The sequence below is a fragment of the Zea mays genome, chromosome 6 (genome assembly GCF_902167145.1).
Source record: "Zea mays cultivar B73 chromosome 6, Zm-B73-REFERENCE-NAM-5.0, whole genome shotgun sequence".
NCBI classification, from domain to species: domain Eukaryota; kingdom Viridiplantae; phylum Streptophyta; class Magnoliopsida; order Poales; family Poaceae; genus Zea; species Zea mays.
Genome location: NC_050101.1, coordinates 57731424 through 57749122, shown reverse-complemented (window position 1 = coordinate 57749122; position 17699 = coordinate 57731424). Strand labels below are relative to the sequence as shown.

Here is a 17699-nt window from a genome sequence, read left to right as displayed (position 1 = left end):
TCTCTAGATCGATCTTGATGGTGTCGTTAGCCTTGATGAGAGGGTTGGGGTAGCAGATGGTGCAGCCGTCGTAGGTGTTTAGGTACGGGATGCCTTTCTGGCCAAACTGAACAGACCTCACCTTGCAGAGCTTGAACTGCACACAAACCAATAGAAAAGCAGTGAGCATTTCATAGGCGTACTATGAAAGGGCATGGGAATTTCCAGCAATGTAAATGAATAGATAGACAGAGCAACGTCTATTAATAGTCCTAACGATTGTAGCACATGACATTTTCAATGCAAGACTTTCATGCACACAACATATATGGACAGTATAGCAAGGATAAGGTACACAGATCTACTAATGAAAAACAGCAACCTCACACAGCTACCAAGATCATGCTCAACTAGAATAATGAGAGATGATGTGTAAGAGAATTGAGCTAACCTTGGCATCCTCATATATTTACTGCTGCAGAAAACTTGCCACAGTGACTTAGCCACACTGTCACGCTCATAATACAACATACACCTCTGGTGAGATGCCAGCTCCATATGAACAACTCAACTTCTTTAATATCCTCTAGACCCGGTTTCTTGTACTCTTGCCAAATTAAGGTGCTGACGGCGAAGGCGAGGATGGTGGCTTGAAATCTGGATACTGCATACAGATCAAAGAATGATGAGCATAACCTGATGCAAACGGTGTTTTTATGCAGATGGCTAAGAAGTTTCAAGTTTACACTGACATTAGGGTATGGTGACTGAGGTCTGGGCCTAGTAGTGACAGGAGATGACCCAGTGCTAGCGTCTGCTATAGGTGCAGAATTGACCACTACTGGTCCTTCAGTCACGGTGCTGCCAGCCTTCGTCTGTATGACGTGACACGAGGGAACCTACTCATCGACTAAAGTTGGAGGCATCGATGGCGAAGCAATCTTGTTGTCCCCTATGACTTCAATATTAACACCATCCTCTTTGTCATTCTCATCAAGAGAATACTTCAACCTGTTAGCCAGCGCCTGAAATGTGATGTACAGTGAATTATAAACATCCACTAGTATATGAAACATTTGCAAGTTGCAACTGCTCTACCATGAACATTGCATTACCACTTCATGTGTACTCTGAACAGCTCTAATCTCTTGCCAATATTCGTCTGGTGACTTGGAGAGAATGGAGCATTGTTCTTCCTTCTTCCTTTTAAATGATTCCATCTGAGCTCTACTGCCTGCTTCATCTATCAGATCAATAGCCTTATCAGGAAGATACCTGTCAGGGATGTATCTTGCTGACAAGTAAACTGCTGCATTGATCCCTTCTAAAGTGTATTTGCATTTATGGTAAGTCTCATATTTCTCACGCAGACCAAGTAATATCTTGACAGCGTCCTCCTGTAGGAGTATGTAAAAATTAATGAGAAAACTGACACCAACCCTGCAAAGTGGCTTTTGGAAGAGAAATTTGAGCTACCTGGCTAGGCTCATTCACCAATACTGGCTGGAATCTGCGAGCCAAAGCCTTATCCTTCTCAAAATGCACTGTGAGCAAAGACAAAAATAACCACAGGGAAAGAAAACAAATCTTAGGCAGCTGGGTGGCTCATGAAACACTTAATATTCTATCACAGATTGGAAAACCTATTTTACCTCAAGCAGAAGTGTCTTTCATAAAACCAAATCTCATTCAAGTGACAAAGCATACACTACAGTGTAACAAGAGCAATACAATAGTGGTGGGCATATAATTAATCAATGACCAAAGATACCATAGCTCAATACCATATAGTACAATATGTAGTCTAGATACCATAGATCAATACCTATTAGGCCAAACTAGTGAAACTAGTCTTTTCGGAAGGAAGCCATCCATTCGGGATAAAGTAATAGCACTAGTAGAAATTGGTCAATTTGAATGTGCTTGTGCTAGATTAATTGCAGATCACATAATTACTAAAACAAATGACAGAATTCAAGTAATCATAACCCCCATTGTATTTCCCTGCCACTGTTTGGCAACCAAGGGGCTAAAAACCCCTCTTGAGACAAAATACTTCAAAAAATCATAAAAAATCAAAGAAAAATAGGAAATATTTAGAAAATCTAACAGATCAATCAACAACTATATTGATAACAAGGGCATCAACCTAGTAATATTAATGCTTTTAGTGTGCTGTAATAAAAATCATGCGACTTACTGATAATATTTTTGAAACAGACACTAGTAGAGATTGAAAGAAAAATAAATCCTTGACGACTGATATGATAGAAAAAATTGACATGATAATTGTCGTATGAATATAAGTGCATCTAGCCATGATAATTAAAACTAATAAAAGTCAGCGGCACATGACAGAGTGCAGCAGTCTTTCATACAAACATGGGAGCCAAACTGCCACATATACAAACACACGAGATTTCGTCCTAGACACAAGAAGAACAAGTCACAGTAAAGCTATAACCTGTAGTAATGGCAACAATCGATTGATTAATTAAATATATATATGCATGGACAATGACTACTCACCACTAATCTTGAGTATGCAAACAGTTGGTACTTTGTAGCAAGTTTCGCAATGATCCTTACCAGCAAGCTCCAAAACAGTTGGTAGGTGTCTGGTGGTAGCAGTAGGTGTAATCAATATATCAAGAGAAATAATCAATACACAACATTAGAGAGATTCTAGTGTGTCAAAACTCAAAAACAAGTAACGAATATACATGTCACTGAAAGCCATTATATTTTAAAACATAATACTACTTTTCATTACACATTTTTCTTGAAAGAAAGAAATAGAGAATATACAGAACATAAGCTGAGGATACAGTTTCGAAGGCAAGATACATGACTAATAGTACCTAATTGAACAAGAGACCGAAAACAGCTGGAAGCAATATAATTTGACATTTTCAGAACTTGCTCTAAATAGTGATCAGTACAATACGAACTAAAGGATATGAAGAATTTTATTGTTTTGATCACATTGTGATATACTAACATTTAACAGATAAAAAAACTTGATACAGAAAACTATTGCAGTTCAAGATGAGGAAAACTTGTGTTAGGATCTGGTTTTAGCTATTGTGCTTCCATGAGCTGACAATTGCAGTTCAAGATACAGAAAACTATTGCAGTTCAAGATGAGGAAAACTTGTGTTAGTATCTGGTTTTAGCTATTGTGCTTCCATGAGCTGACAACTACAACTGGTATAGCTGTTGTAGGTAGGTCTAGTCTAGCATGACGAGGAAAAATGTGATCTTGGCTATTATTCAGATTAATAAAGACATTAATTAGAGTCTAAGTTTAGTTCACCTGTTAAACATTTTTCAACAAAAAATCTGTCATGACGACTAACAGTAACCCTAATTCATCTAGGATTCAACCCTTGGTCCAAAACCCCTACCAGGTATATTCTAGCAGCACTGAGGCCTCAACATATATACATACAGCCGAGTAATTTCAACTCCTACTTGAAATTTGAAGAGATAACAATTTTAATATTTAAAGACAGAAGGATTCAGAAACACTTTGGAGAACATATGTTCTTCCTTCAGAAATTAAAAAACAGCTCCAAATCCTAACTCCTACTTGATTTTCACCATAATTTAACCTAGCCCCTTGTGCTCAAGACATGAGGAAGAGATATAGAATTTAACCCATCCCCTTGTTGGAAGGTGGCGTAGGGGCATGCTCCTAGTCCAGCGTGTGGCCCAACCATGGGGAAGGGGTACAGGTGTGGAGGAACAGAGGTTCACGTCGCAGAGAGCACACATCGAGGGGTACAGCCGCCGCAACGCCGAGCCGGCGCACGCCCTTGACGTTTTGCCGGTGGGCTACACGGATCAAAGTCCGAATTCGATCTACAAGAAACTACTCGTGTCTGATTCAATCTACAAGATGCGAGCGGAGGTGGCTCACCTGTGGAGGCGGAGTTGGTAGATCCGAGGTGACAGCAGCGGCAGTGTTCTCAGGATAGTTGCGAGCAGAGGCGGTGGCGTGCTCGGGAGGGATAGCCGCCCGACGTCTAGAGGCCAGGCCAATATCCCCGTGGAAGCTTGGCTTGGGGTTGGGCCGATATCCCTACGGAGATGTCTTCCAAAGAGGCCAAAAATATGCCCCGTGGAATCTTCCCACATGGGCCGCCGGCACAGGGAAAACGCCGGTAACCCAGCGAGGAATCAGGCTGCCAAACTAAGCCATAGAGGTAAGAAAATTCAAATTTTCCCTTCTCTCTTTTCTATACAAATATACACAGATAAATACAATTTCAGCAACTAGGATTTTAAAGATGCATTGGGTGTGAGACGGCCTCCGGCGGCGGCGATTTTTGGGGTTCGGAGTCCATGATTATTGGGCGGCGGCGGTCGTTCCCGAGGGAGGCATTGGGTGTGTATGGTGAGAAGGCGTCGCGGGATGGAAACAAAATGATAGCGATTTGTATATATCATCAACTCAAGGTGATTTCACTATTTGCTACATTTTTCATATACGTCTTGTCACACTATCATGTGAAGACGGTTCCATATTTATAAGTGTCTAGTATACTCACTAACATTTATGACGGTTCTTATAGTCTAGACGACTCTAATAGTATTCTTATTTGAGATGGTTTCATACATAGAAGTGTCTCCAATATTCATTGCCATCTAAGACAGTTGTTAAAGTAGGAATGACTCAAATACTATCCTTATTTGAGACAGTTTATAATAAAAACATGTCTTAAATCAATATAAGACATTTTTACGACATAACTGTCTCAAAAGACTTTTTCAGTTAAGACGGATTTCCAAACAATTGTCTTATCTTACTCAACATCGTATGATATAAGACACTTCTATAAAATGTACTTATATGAGTCTTTAATGGTGTGTCTTAAATAGTCATATATGTAGTAGTGTACGCCGCACGGTGTCTGGACAGTCGAGCGACCTGGAGAGACTGCACCAACGCTTGCGCGAAGGGCAGAGCGCCGACGTCAGGAGAGGGAGCAGCAGGACTCTTCCCCCTCGCCTCAGCAAGAGGTGGAGTCTAGGGGGCATCCCTCCTCTGTGCCCCAGCTAGAGGTGCCCCCTGCACCACCACAGGGCACCCCAACTACTAGAGGAGACCCCGACGGAGACGACGAGGTGGCATTCGAGCCACAACACGGAGCCTCCGGAGTAGCAGGAGCCGAAAGGATGGGTCGCCCGACCCATCACTCGTGACGCCGCTCGCGGCTGCCATTTCCACGACTCTCTCGACACCTTACTGTGTCGGTCCTTCGACCGACACACTTGGTCAATTGAGTACCGCTGTGTAGTCTACCAGCACAGTTGTGGGTTATACCCGGACCAATGGGAGGCTACCTGCCTAGGGCGTCGTTCGGACGATGATCTTCGGGGTGCAGAGGCCTACTCAGAGCATTATTCTATCACTGAGCGGGACACTACCGAGGCTGCCATGCAGGATGCTGCATGGCATGCACTTTCGCAGTAATGTTTGTTGTTCAGTGGGGTGGCTGATGGTCTCGACCTGAAGTACAACCCCTGATGTTCGACTGACAGTACCAGAGGTGTGATTGTATCACCCGTTGGTGAGGGCAATCCCAGGTTGAGCAGCATTTTCAATCTGGTCATCGTGCTCAACACGAAGCTGGAACACGCCCTGGACAAGCTGAGCAAGGCTCGTGCAGAGATCACGGAACTATGTGCTGAGCGCGCGAAGCGCCGTCACCAGGAGGATGGTTCCCCCACCCCTGTTGGGACTCAGCACCCTCACTGCTCGCCGCCCCGTGGTCATCATGCTTATGGCACCCCTGACTGCATGTTGGGGACTTGTTCTCAAATGCTAAGAGTTAAGAACAAGGCAACATAAAAAGTGTTAAGTGTTAAAGTCCTTCGTCCTTCGAAGCATTATGTCCCTTCGGGAAATAATGAGTTTCGGACGAAGGTCATAAGAGACATACCTTCGTAAACATAACAAGTAATGACGAAGGACTCATATAAAGCATGAAATATAATATAAGCATCATCATAGAATCATTTCTATTTTATTAACATGGAAAAATAGAAATGATTTCAAATTACAAATGTACCTTTGGTCCTGAGAGAAGGTAAAAAGTACAAGCGTGACGCAAAAGCAAATGCCAAGTCAGCGTGTGTCCAGTACGGGGGTACTGTTCATCTATTTATAGACACAGGACGCAGCCTGTGACGAATTACAATTATGCCCTTTACAAAAGTTTACAACATTATCTTAGACCTCTATGGATAAAAAGGTCATTCTATCTTTATGTCGGTTTGCAACGCCGAAGCTCTATAAAAAGGAACCTTCGGCCATTTCCTGGGGACGATTTCAGCCGAAGCTGCTTCTTCACGCAAGACCTTCGGCGCAACGAAGCATGGACCCAACAGTAGCCCCTTTCGCGGCGCTAGATCGTTTTTCGTAACGAGCTTGAACCGTGAAAAAATCCTCTCAAGCTTCGGGAAGCCGAAGGTCCAAAAAACACCTTCCCTGAGCTCGTTGCCGAGAAACGATCCATTTCCTGAGATCGTGTCGGTCCCACCTTGCAGAGTCACTGTTTGGTCTTTGCGGTCCACTGCGCAGCGAGTACAAGTTACTGCCCGCCTGGTGTAAAAACCCTGCCGCTTCGCCTTCTTACCTGCAGTACTATATAAACAGACGAGTAGGTGTGAAGTTACCACAGCATTTACTGCTATTTGCACTGTTTTGCTGCCAAAATTTTTAACCATCACCGAAGCTTTGTTTGTCAGATTTGAACGAAGCTCTATCTTGAAGCCTGCTTCGGAGAAAAAAGTATCAAAGTTTCACAAGTTCATAATTAAATGGCCAGAGTTCGCTCTACAGCTAGGGTTGAGCGTGAGGGGGACGAAACTGAAGCTTCGGAGACTGTGCCCATCTCCGAAGCGATGCAGCGCTCCGGACTGGTGACTGCGGAAGAAATGCCTGCTGCCGAAGCAAACCCGACAGCTGCCGAAGGAGAAGGGAACATTGAAGAAACCGACTCCGAAGATGACTACCGTATTGCCATGCCCAGCAAACCCAGCCACCTAGACTTCGGAAAATCGACTGTTTCAAAGGTTGATCTCGCCAAGATGGTGAAAGCAGGTTTTTTCAGTGAAGATCAGAAGAAGCTACTTCGCTTCGGGGGAGAAGAGACCACCCCGAAGCCAGAGAAGGACGAGGTTGTCATCTTCAAAAGCTTTTTAAAGGCTGGGCTAAGATTCCCTGTTCACGAGATTGTTGCGGAGATATTGAAGAGGTTTGGCATCTACCTTCACCAGTTAACTCCTAACGCTATCGTTAGGCTTAGCGTTTATATTTGGGCCCTCCGAAGCCAAGCAGTGGAGCCTTTTGCTGACAGTTTCTGTCGAGTTCATGAATTGCATTATCAAACAAAGGCCAGAAAAGATGGGCTTCATGAAAACTTCGGTTGCTACAATTTTGCCTACCGGAAAACCGCAAAGTTTCCTGTAATCAGCTACCGAAGCAAATGGCCGGCAGGCTGGAAATCAGAATGGTTCTATGTCAAGGTTGATGAGGACAAGGAGAAGCTTGTGCAAAGTCCACTCGAGCTAACTTTCGGAGAAACCCGACCCCACTGCAACATGACACCAGAGGGTCAAACTCAACGGGCAATGGATGAATTCAGAATCATTGCAGAGCATATTGGTACCAGGGATCTGGTTCAAGAATTCTTAGCATTCAAAGTCTTCCCTACTCTGAAAAAATGGGAAATGCCAAAGTTAAAGGGGGAGAAGAAGGAAGGGGATCTTGTCCGGCTTCCTTACCACTTCAAATTCAAGAAATATTTTAAGAAGCCCTGCCAAGAGTGGCTGGATACAGTTGAGGTGATGTGTAATGAAATTCTTGGAAATTATTCGAAAAAAGAAGATCAACTGATGACAGCAGCCTTCGGCACCCGTCCGAAGCGAAGGCTGAACCGAGTGCTTGATGCACTGGGTTTCAAATATCCTGATTATGCGCAGCTGAACAAGGGTGCTGAGGGCCAGAGAAGAAAAAGAGCGGCCGAAGCTTTAAACAAGGATGAAGAACAACCACCAAAAAAGAAGAAAATTGTCAAGAGAAAAATATCAACTCCAAAGCGAAAACTATCCGAAGAAAAGGGGACCCCCACACCACCTTCTACTAGCGACATGGAGGAAATTCTAAAGGTAATGACTGAACCCATGCCCACGAAGCTAAGTCCATTAGGGCCTCGACTGACGAAGCTTTTTCAAAAGGTGGCGGAGCCGGAAAAAACGAAGATAGCCAAAGCGAAAAGGCAAAGAATTATTGCCGTAACAGAAGTTATTGACAAGACGCCACCGAGGGCGTCAATTCAGAAAACACCAGCTGTTGAGGGCACAGAAAATGTCGAAGTCGCACCTTCGGAGGTCGCAGCTACCGAAGCCGCTACAGCCGAAGATGTAAACTTAGAATCTACTATTGAAGACATCAACAAAATTTTAACAGACATGGCTGCAGAAGAAGCTGCCACCACTGCTGAAGAAACCATGGCCACAGTGCCTGGGAAAGGGAAAGAAATAGCCGAAGACACTTCGGACGACGAAGCCTACTCATTTCAAAATTTAGTCGGGCAAAAACTGTCGAAGGCCGAAAAAGAAGAGCTTAAGGAATACGCCAAATCTTGCGGATACAAGCCAGGAGCTCTTCTATTTGGAGGCATTGATGATGAAAAATTGGGCTGCATCCGGGACTCAGCTGGGGCTAAGGTCATCGGTACTCTATCAAAGAGTATCGGTTTTCCGAAACTAGAGACAGACATCAGCCGCTACCGACGACAACATATCGTCGGCAGCTTATTTTATTCAAATTTCAAGGTAAACATCCTTCTCTCTAACTTCTATTGTTTTTTAATAATGGCAATATTCTTTAACGAAGGTTGTTTATTTGCAGAGCATGCTTCTAAGCAAAGCTTTGAGGATGCAGCAAGATCTAGAAGATAAGAAGCACGAAGCTATAATTGAAAATTTAGAGAGCAAGATAAAAGAACAATCAGCTATTATTGAAAAGAAAGACTTCGAACTTCAATCAACCGAAGGCTTGCTGGCAGAGACTGAAGCCAAAGTAGCAGAATTGAATTCGAAGCTTCTCTGCCAATCAAAACAATTTGAACAAGAGAAGCTAAAACTTGATTCGAAACATGAAGCCGAAGTCCAAGCCAACTCAAATTTGAAGAAATCATTAACAAGCCTTCAGGATAAATGTTTGAATTTTAGCAACAATTGTATCCAACAACTAAAGAAGATCTTTTACTCAGTTGGAGCCAGCAGCGGGAAATTTACCCCTTCGGATGAAGATTTACCAAAAGCCTTCGATCATATCGAAGCTGAAATTGAAGAACTTGACGAAGTTATAGCTGGGCACAGTGACTTCTGTGCCTGGGTAGCTTCTCGGGGTACTGCTGCAGCATTCCTGAAGGCTGGCTGCGAGCATGGAAAGATTGTCAACAGGCCCAACTTCGCCATGTCTCCATCAATTCTCGACGACATTCCTGACCTCGCCCGGAGCATCTCAAATAGATTCATAAAAATGATATGGACAAAAGGCGGGCGAGAGAAGGCTGGGGACGAAGCTCGAAGTCATCTTGAACCAGTAAGAAATCATACTTTGTACTTACCTTCTCCTTCACACTTGATTTTTACTCGGGATACCTTGATTCATGTAGGATGACGAAGCTGAAGGTGATACTTAAAGGATATGCCGCCGAAGCAGAAACCTGACGAAGATTATTAGGAGTAGACTAGAAAAAACTCAGGAGAATTTGTAACAACTTTTTGTAAATACAATTAATCTATTCTCAAGGAACTTTGTTCATACCTTGTAATATATTCTTACCCTTTTATTGAGACGCTTTGATGTGGACGAAATCAGTATTTTGAGCCGAAGGCGAAAAAACACCTTCCCTTCTTTTCGGACACAACGAAGCATAAAAGACCATTTCTTCTTTTTGCCAAAGCTTTTCTTTTTTGTACATGACGAAACATAAAAGACCGCTTCTTCCTCTTGCCGAAGCTTTTTCTTTTTTGTACATGACGAAACATAAAAGACCGCTTCTTCCTCTTGCCGAAGCTTTTTCTTTTTTGTACATAACGGAACATAAAAGACCACTTCTTCCTTTTGCCAAAGCAACCACTTAGGAACACAAATGCTATGAATGAATGCTTATGAATGCAAATGCTATGATGTAATGTGCGAATGAATGTCCAAAGCATATAACCGAAGCCACACTCAACCATTATTTCCTTGGAATCAACCACACATCAGCTCTGCATTCCCTTAGGAACGACTTTGGAGCTTCCTCGTCTTTTACTTAGACGGTATAAACTCTGCATTCCCTTAGGAACGTCTTTGGAGTTTCTTCGCCTTTTACTTAGGCGGTATAAGCTCTGCATTCCCTTAGGAACGTCTTTGGAGCTTCTTCGTCTTTTACTTAGACGGTATAAACTCTGCATTCCCTTAGGAACGTCTTTGGAGTTTCTTCGCCTTTTACTTAGGCGGTATAAGCTCTGCATTCCCTTAGGAACGTCTTTGGAGCTTCTTGTCTTTTTTCTTTTTCAGTTTCTGCACTCGATGGTGCGTTCTCAGCTGTTACATTTACATTTTTTGGGGGATTTTGCTCTTATAAGACTAAAAAAGGAAATTACACATGATGGCCCCATTAAAAACCTTTCTCCCCCTTCGGAAAGGAAAAGGGTGCCATGAAAAAGAAAAGAAAAAACATAAAAAATTACATCATGTTATACATAGTATCGCCGAAGCTCATCCGCATTCCAAGACCTTGGAATTTCGTTGCCATCCATGTCCTTCAATCTGTACGATCCAGGCCTTGACGAAGATACTACTAAGAATGGTCCTTCCCATTTCAACTGTAGCTTACCCACTGTATCTGGGTTAGCCACTCTCCGAAGCACCAAGTGTCCCGGCTCAATATTTTTTAGCCGGACTTTTCTATCTCGCCATTTAACTGTTTCAGCCTGATATTTATTGATATTCTCCACGGCCTGAAGCCTGATCCCTTCTAAAGCATCTTTTTCCACAAGGCAAACATCTTCGGGACCTGATTCTGCCGAAGCTACTACTCTTATTGATCCAGCTTTTGCTTCCTCCGGAGTTATTGCTTCGTCACCGAATAATAATTTGAATGGGGTAAAGCCTGTAGACCTTGATGTTGTTGTATTGTGGCTCCACACCACTTTGATTAACTGATCTGGCCACTTTCCCCTGGGTTGATTGAAGATTAACTTCATTATTCCTGTCATTATAATGCCGTTGGCCCTTTCAACGAGCCCATTTGACTCCGGATGCCTGACTGATGCGAAATGGATCTTCGTTCCAATTTGATCACAGAAATTTCTGAAAGCTTCGGAGTCAAACTGCGTTCCATTATCTACAGTGATTGCCTTCGGTACCCCGAAGCGACAGACAATATTCTGCCAGAAAAACTTTTGGACAGTGGCCGAAGTTATTGTGGCCAATGGCTTCGCCTCAATCCACTTGGAAAAATACTCCACAGCCACTATAACATATTTTAGATTCCCTTGAGCCGGTGGTAATGGACCCAACAAGTCAAGGCCCCACCTTTGCAATGGCCAGATGGGTTGTATCAGCTGTGTCAAAGACGAAGGTTGTTTTTGATCTCTTGCACATTTCTGACAACCTTCGCACTTTTGCACTAACTCCGCCGCATCCGAAGCTGCCTTCGGCCAATAAAACCCTTGGCGGAAGACTTTCCCAAGTAATGGCCTGGATCCGATGTGGGATCCACACAGGCCTGCATGTATCTCTTTCATCAACTCTATACCTTCGGCTCTAGATAAGCACTTGAGCAGCGGAGCGCAAACTCCATGTTTGTATAATTCCCCTTCTATCATGACATACGGACGAGCTCTTGCCTCTATTCTTTTATTGTAAGCTTCGTCATCTGAAAGGAACTTACGCTGAAGGTAAGAGATTATTTCAGTTCTCCAATCTTCGCTGTAAACAGGAGATATGTTGAGGACTGCTCTTTCAAGGAGCTCCACTGAAGGTGCCTTTATTGTTTCGAAGAACACATCCGAAGGTAACGGCAGCCCCTGTGCCGCAGACTTAGCTAGCAAATCAGCATGCTCATTTTGTCCTCGAGGAATATTCTTGACAGAGAATCCTTCGAAGGATGCTTCGATCCTTCGGACCGTATCTAGATATTTTTCAAGCTTCGGATCTTTAGCCTTGCAACTTTTGTCAACATGACCCGAAACCACCTGGGAATCAGTTTTAAGAATTGCCCTTCTGATTCCCATTGCCTTTAATTTCCGAAGGCCCAGAAGCAGGGCTTCGTACTCAGCAATATTGTTCGTGCAGCTGAAATCAAGTCTTGCTGCATAACAAGTTTTGACCTTGGATGGTGAAACCAACACAGCAGCTGCACCTGCTCCGAAGATTCCCCAAGAGCCATCACAAAACACTGTCCACACTTCGGCATCTTTATTTGCTTCTTCATCCTGAGCCCCTGGCGTCCAGTCGGCAATGAAATCTGCCAATGCTTGAGACTGGATCGAAGATCTATGCACATAATCAATGTAAAATTCGTTGAGCTCTGTAGCCCATTTCCCAATCCGTCCAGTAGCTTCTCTATTTCTCATTATATCCTTCAACGGCTGCGAAGAAGGAACAATGATATTGTATGCCTGAAAATAATGCCGAAGCTTCCTGGATGCCATTAAAACGGCATATAATACCTTCTCCAGCTCTGTATAATTTTTCTTTGAGACACTAAGGACCTCAGATACAAAATACACTGGAACTTGCTTCTTGAGCTGGCCATAAAGCTTCTCCTGGACAAGCGCCGCACTTACTGCTGAGTGCGAAGCTGCCACATATAACAACAGAGGAGCCCCTGGCGTCGGCGGAGTTAATGTTGTGAGATCTATCAAGTATTGCTTCAACTCTTCGAAGGCTTTTTGTTGACTTGGGCCCCATTGAAAGACTTCGGCTGACTTCAGCACCTCGAAAAATGGTAAGTTTCTTTCTGCTGATCTGGATATAAATCTGTTGAGAGATGCCAGCCTTCCTGTCAATCTTTGGGCCCCTTTTCTTGTAGTTGGTGGCTCCATTCGAAGTATAGCTTCGATTTTATTTGGATTAGCTTCGATTCCCTTTGTTGAAACCAAGCATCCAAGAAATTTACCCTTCTTTACTCCGAAGACACATTTCTCTGGATTCAGCTTCAAACCAGCTTGTCTGAAGCTGGCGAAGGTCTCCTGCAGATCAACAATATGATTTTCCTGCTTCGTGCTTTTGACGATAATATCATCAACATAGGTCAACACATTTCTGCCTATTTGAGACTGAAGAACCTTCGCAGTCATTCTGCTGAAACTTCCTCCAGCGTTTTTGAGCCCCTCAGGCATCCGAAGATAGCAATACGTGCCACTTGGAGTTATGAAGCTAGTTTTCGGCTCATCTTCCTTTTTCATCCAGATTTGATGATATCCTGAGTAACAGTCCAAGAGACTCATGAGCTCTGAAGAAGCTGCTGCATCGACTAGAGAGTCTATCCTTGGCAACGGGAATTCGTCCTTCGGACAAGCCTTGTTGAGATCTGTGAAATCGATACACATTCTCCACTTGCCATTGGCCTTCTTCACCATAACAGTGTTAGCTAGCCACTCTGGATACTTCACTTCTCTGATAACTCCTGCACTGAGGAGTCTTTTTACTTCATTGCGAGCCCCTTCGGCCTTGTCATCAGACATTTTCCGAAGCCTCTGCTTTCGGGGTCTGAAGGATGGGTCAACATTGAGCGAATGTTCAATAACATCCCGATTTACTCCACAGAGATCATTAGCCGACCATGCAAAAACATCTTTGTTGTTGAATAAAAACCTTATCAAGGTTTTCTCCTGGTCTTCAGATAATTGCGAGCCCAACAGCACCTTCTGCTCTGCTATGTCCTCACACAATAGCATGGGCTTCGGCTGATCTGCTGAAGCTGCCTTCTCCCTTCTGAATTTGTACTGTTCACAAGCTTCAGTTCCATCTATATTATGGATTGCCTTGGAGTCGGTCCAGCTTCCTTCGGCCCTTCTAGCAGCTTCCTGGCTTCCATGGATAGCAATAGGCCCTTGGTCCGAAGGTATCTTCATGCAAAGATACGCAGGATGAAGGATTGCTTCGAAGGCATTAAGAGTACCACGACCAATAATTGCATTGTAAGGATATTCTATGTCAACAATGTCAAACACAACTTGCTCAGTTCTAGTGTTGTTGATGAATCCGAAGGTTACTGACATGGTGATCTTGCCCAGTGCTACAATCTGTCTTCCTCCGAAGCCACAAAGAGGATGTGTAGCATCATGAATCTTATCTTCTGGCTCTTGCATTTGTCTGAAGGCTTTAGCAAATATGATGTCAGCTGCACTGCCTGTATCGACCAAGACATTGTGAACCAGAAATCCTTTGATAACACAAGAGATAACCATGGCATCGTTGTGTGGGTAATCTTTGAGCTGAAGGTCCTCTTGAGAGAAGGTAATAGGAATGTGAGACCATCTTGATTTGATGAAGGGTCCTTGCACCCCAACATGCTGTACTCTTCTCTGCGCTTCCTTCTTCTGCTTCTTGTTAGCTGGCTCTGAGGACGAGCCACCTGTGATCGGGAGCACCAGCTTCGGGTCCGAAGCAACTCCAGCTTGATTGTTGAACGAAGCCATCAGCTCAGAAAAGTGGAAGTGAGTTCACCGGAGGTGGGCGCCAATGTTGGGGACTTGTTCTCAAATGCTAAGAGTTAAGAACAAGGCAACATAAAAAGTGTTAAGTGTTAAAGTCCTTCGTCCTTCGAAGCATTATGTCCCTTCGGGAAATAATGAGTTTCGGACGAAGGTCATAAGAGACATACCTTCGTAAACATAACAAGTAATGACGAAGGACTCATATAAAGCATGAAATATAATATAAGCATCATCATAGAATCATTTCTATTTTATTAACATGGAAAAATAGAAATGATTTCAAATTACAAATGTACCTTTGGTCCTGAGAGAAGGTAAAAAGTACAAGCGTGACGCAAAAGCAAATGCCAAGTCAGCGTGTGTCCAGTACGGGGGTACTGTTCATCTATTTATAGACACAGGACGCAGCCTGTGACGAATTACAATTATGCCCTTTACAAAAGTTTACAACATTATCTTAGACCTCTATGGATAAAAAGGTCATTCTATCTTTATGTCGGTTTGCAACGCCGAAGCTCTATAAAAAGGAACCTTCGGCCATTTCCTGGGGACGATTTCAGCCGAAGCTGCTTCTTCACGCAAGACCTTCGGCGCAACGAAGCATGGACCCAACACTGCAGGACCTAGATGAACTTGGAGCCTTAAATCGCTAGTGTCAGAGTTTGTAATAATTTTTAAGTCAATTGTCTTAGTCTTAGTCAGTTTTAGCTAATCAGGGTAGTTTGCTTATCAAGTGTTCCTATGTTTGTCGTGATGAACTTATGATGGATTTGGCTCTTTGTAATGATGTCACCGAAGTGTGGGTGTCCCCTACAATTCGGTGTAGTTATTAATGTTATTAAAATTAATCATTTAGTTGGAAAACCTTTTACTTCCACTTCCTTCTTTATCTGAGAAGCTGCGTTTGGTTGTGTGAGATTCAATGATGATGCATGTTTGCTCAGTGTTATGAAGACTTCTATGTATCTTTTCTTATGCTGAAAGATAGCAAGATCATCTCTGATGTGTGAATGCCTTCCACAGATGTCTGTCAACAGGCACTGAGGCGGGAGGCATACCCAGCAAGAGCAACATGCCCCGTAAGATGAGGCACCGCAGCAGCAGTTACCTCCCCCACCACCCCAATGACAATAGAGCAGATGTTTCTGATGTAGACTCAAATAGTGCAAGCAATCGGGTAGACCCGAGCAGCCATGCAGCAAGCTCAGCAACAACCTTAGCCTCAACCGCAAGTGTAGATGCCACAGATGCCAAGAGATAAGCATGCAGAGTTCATGAGAGATCATCCCCCTATGTTTGCCCACTATGCAGACCCCATGGACGCCGAAGACTGGCTGCGCACAGTGGAGCGTGAGCTGCTTATCGCCCAATGCAACTACCGAGAGAAGGTTCTGTATGGCCCCCGTCTGCTAAGGGGAGCAGCTCAGTCCTGGTGGGAGTCCTACCTCGCCACCCATGTCGACCCTGAAGCTATCACCTGGGAGGAGTTCAGAGACAACTTCTGCCAGTACCATGTTCCAGAAGGTTTGATGATAGTGAGGAAGGAAGAATTTCTAGCACTGAAGCAAGGGCCTCTGTCTGTCAGTGAGTACATGGACAAATTTCTACAACTATCTTTCTATGCGCCGAGAGATGGAAGACCAGAAGAGCAAGATTGGTTGATCGCAGGCCCAGAGCAGCAGTCGTCCCTGTTTCTTAGGGAATCCACCCTAGCAGTTAAAGCAGAGTCACCCTCAGGGATATCAGCAACAGAACCAGCGTCCGCATCAGCAGCAATTCCAGAGGCAGTTCCCTCAGCAGCAGCAGCAGTACCGCTAGCACAACTAATTAGGAGGAAATCAGTATTAGGGGCAAAGCAGCTAGGTACCTCGCCTTCCTACCCTAGCAACCAATCAGAACAACCAGACAGCCCCAGCGCAAGAATGAGGCTAAGGATGCTTCCATTGTGGAGAGCAAGGTCACTAGGCGATGCAAAGCCCAAAGAAAGCAGCTCAATAGCAGCCAGTTTCCATCACCCCAGCAAGACAAGGAGCACCACAACATGCATCAGGAGGCCGTGGCTAGGCTTACAACCATGGAAAGTGATAGAGCTGGAGTGCCCGATCTTTCGATGAGTGGAGATAATTCCGATTTGGTGGAAGTAGACCCTCATGATCCGACTACGACGAGCGAACCCGAAGCGCCAATGCAATCGTTGAACCAACTCCCAATGGTTATCGACCTTGCTGATGCGAGATCGGCAAGATCACGAAGATCGTTTCCTGTGCGCAATCGAAGAACGAACAAGAAAAAGATGTGAGCAATCTTAATATCACTCGAGGTGGTGTTTTGAATCACAGAGGACGGCACGTATTTGTGCGTGTTCTAGGGTAGCTAAAGCTAGATGTAAAACAAAACTTGAGTTCTAAATGAAACAGGACTCTGACTAAATAGAGGAGAGGCGTGAATAGTAGGGCCGGCGCTACAGTTCTGCGGTTACTGTTCACGACTTCCCTAGGCGCGCCATCCGGGCCTTCCTGTTGGGCCATCTTCTAATCTTCTAGGCCTTCGTTCTTTAACAGCATGATGTAGTTCAATTCTCTTGCACGGGCCCGAGTCACTGGCCTAGGTGGAAGGGGTGGCGCCTGGACTGGGGAAGATGGTGCCTGGGCTGGAGAGGGTGTTGCTGGTGTAGATGTACTCGTGTTGGTGTTGATGTCCTCATCATCCTCCCCTTCTTGAACTGAAGTCGTCCTCGATGGCAACTCCTCATCTTCTCCCGCATACGGTTTCAAATCTGCAACATTAAAACTAGTGGAAACACCAAACTCCGGAGGCAGGTCAAGGATATAAGCATTAGCATTAATCTTGGTTAGTATCTTAAAAGGACCAGCAGCACGAGGCATCAATTTAGAACGACCCAAAGTAGGAAAATAATCCTTTCTCAAATGCAACCAAACCATATCACCAGGTTCAAAAGTAACTAGTTTCCGGCCTTTACT

General features: G+C 44.1%; 1 non-coding gene across 1 annotated transcript; it reads right to left on the bottom strand.

The window, feature by feature from the left end:
- Positions 1-430: 430 nt before the first annotated feature.
- LOC103655488 (uncharacterized) lies at positions 431-3994 on the bottom strand. Its single transcript, XR_004850171.1, has 3 exons — positions 1456-3994; positions 732-1376; positions 431-643 (listed from the first exon to the last, which is right to left on the bottom strand). It is a non-coding gene; the product is annotated as an uncharacterized protein (transcript).
- Positions 3995-17699: the final 13705 nt, after the last annotated feature.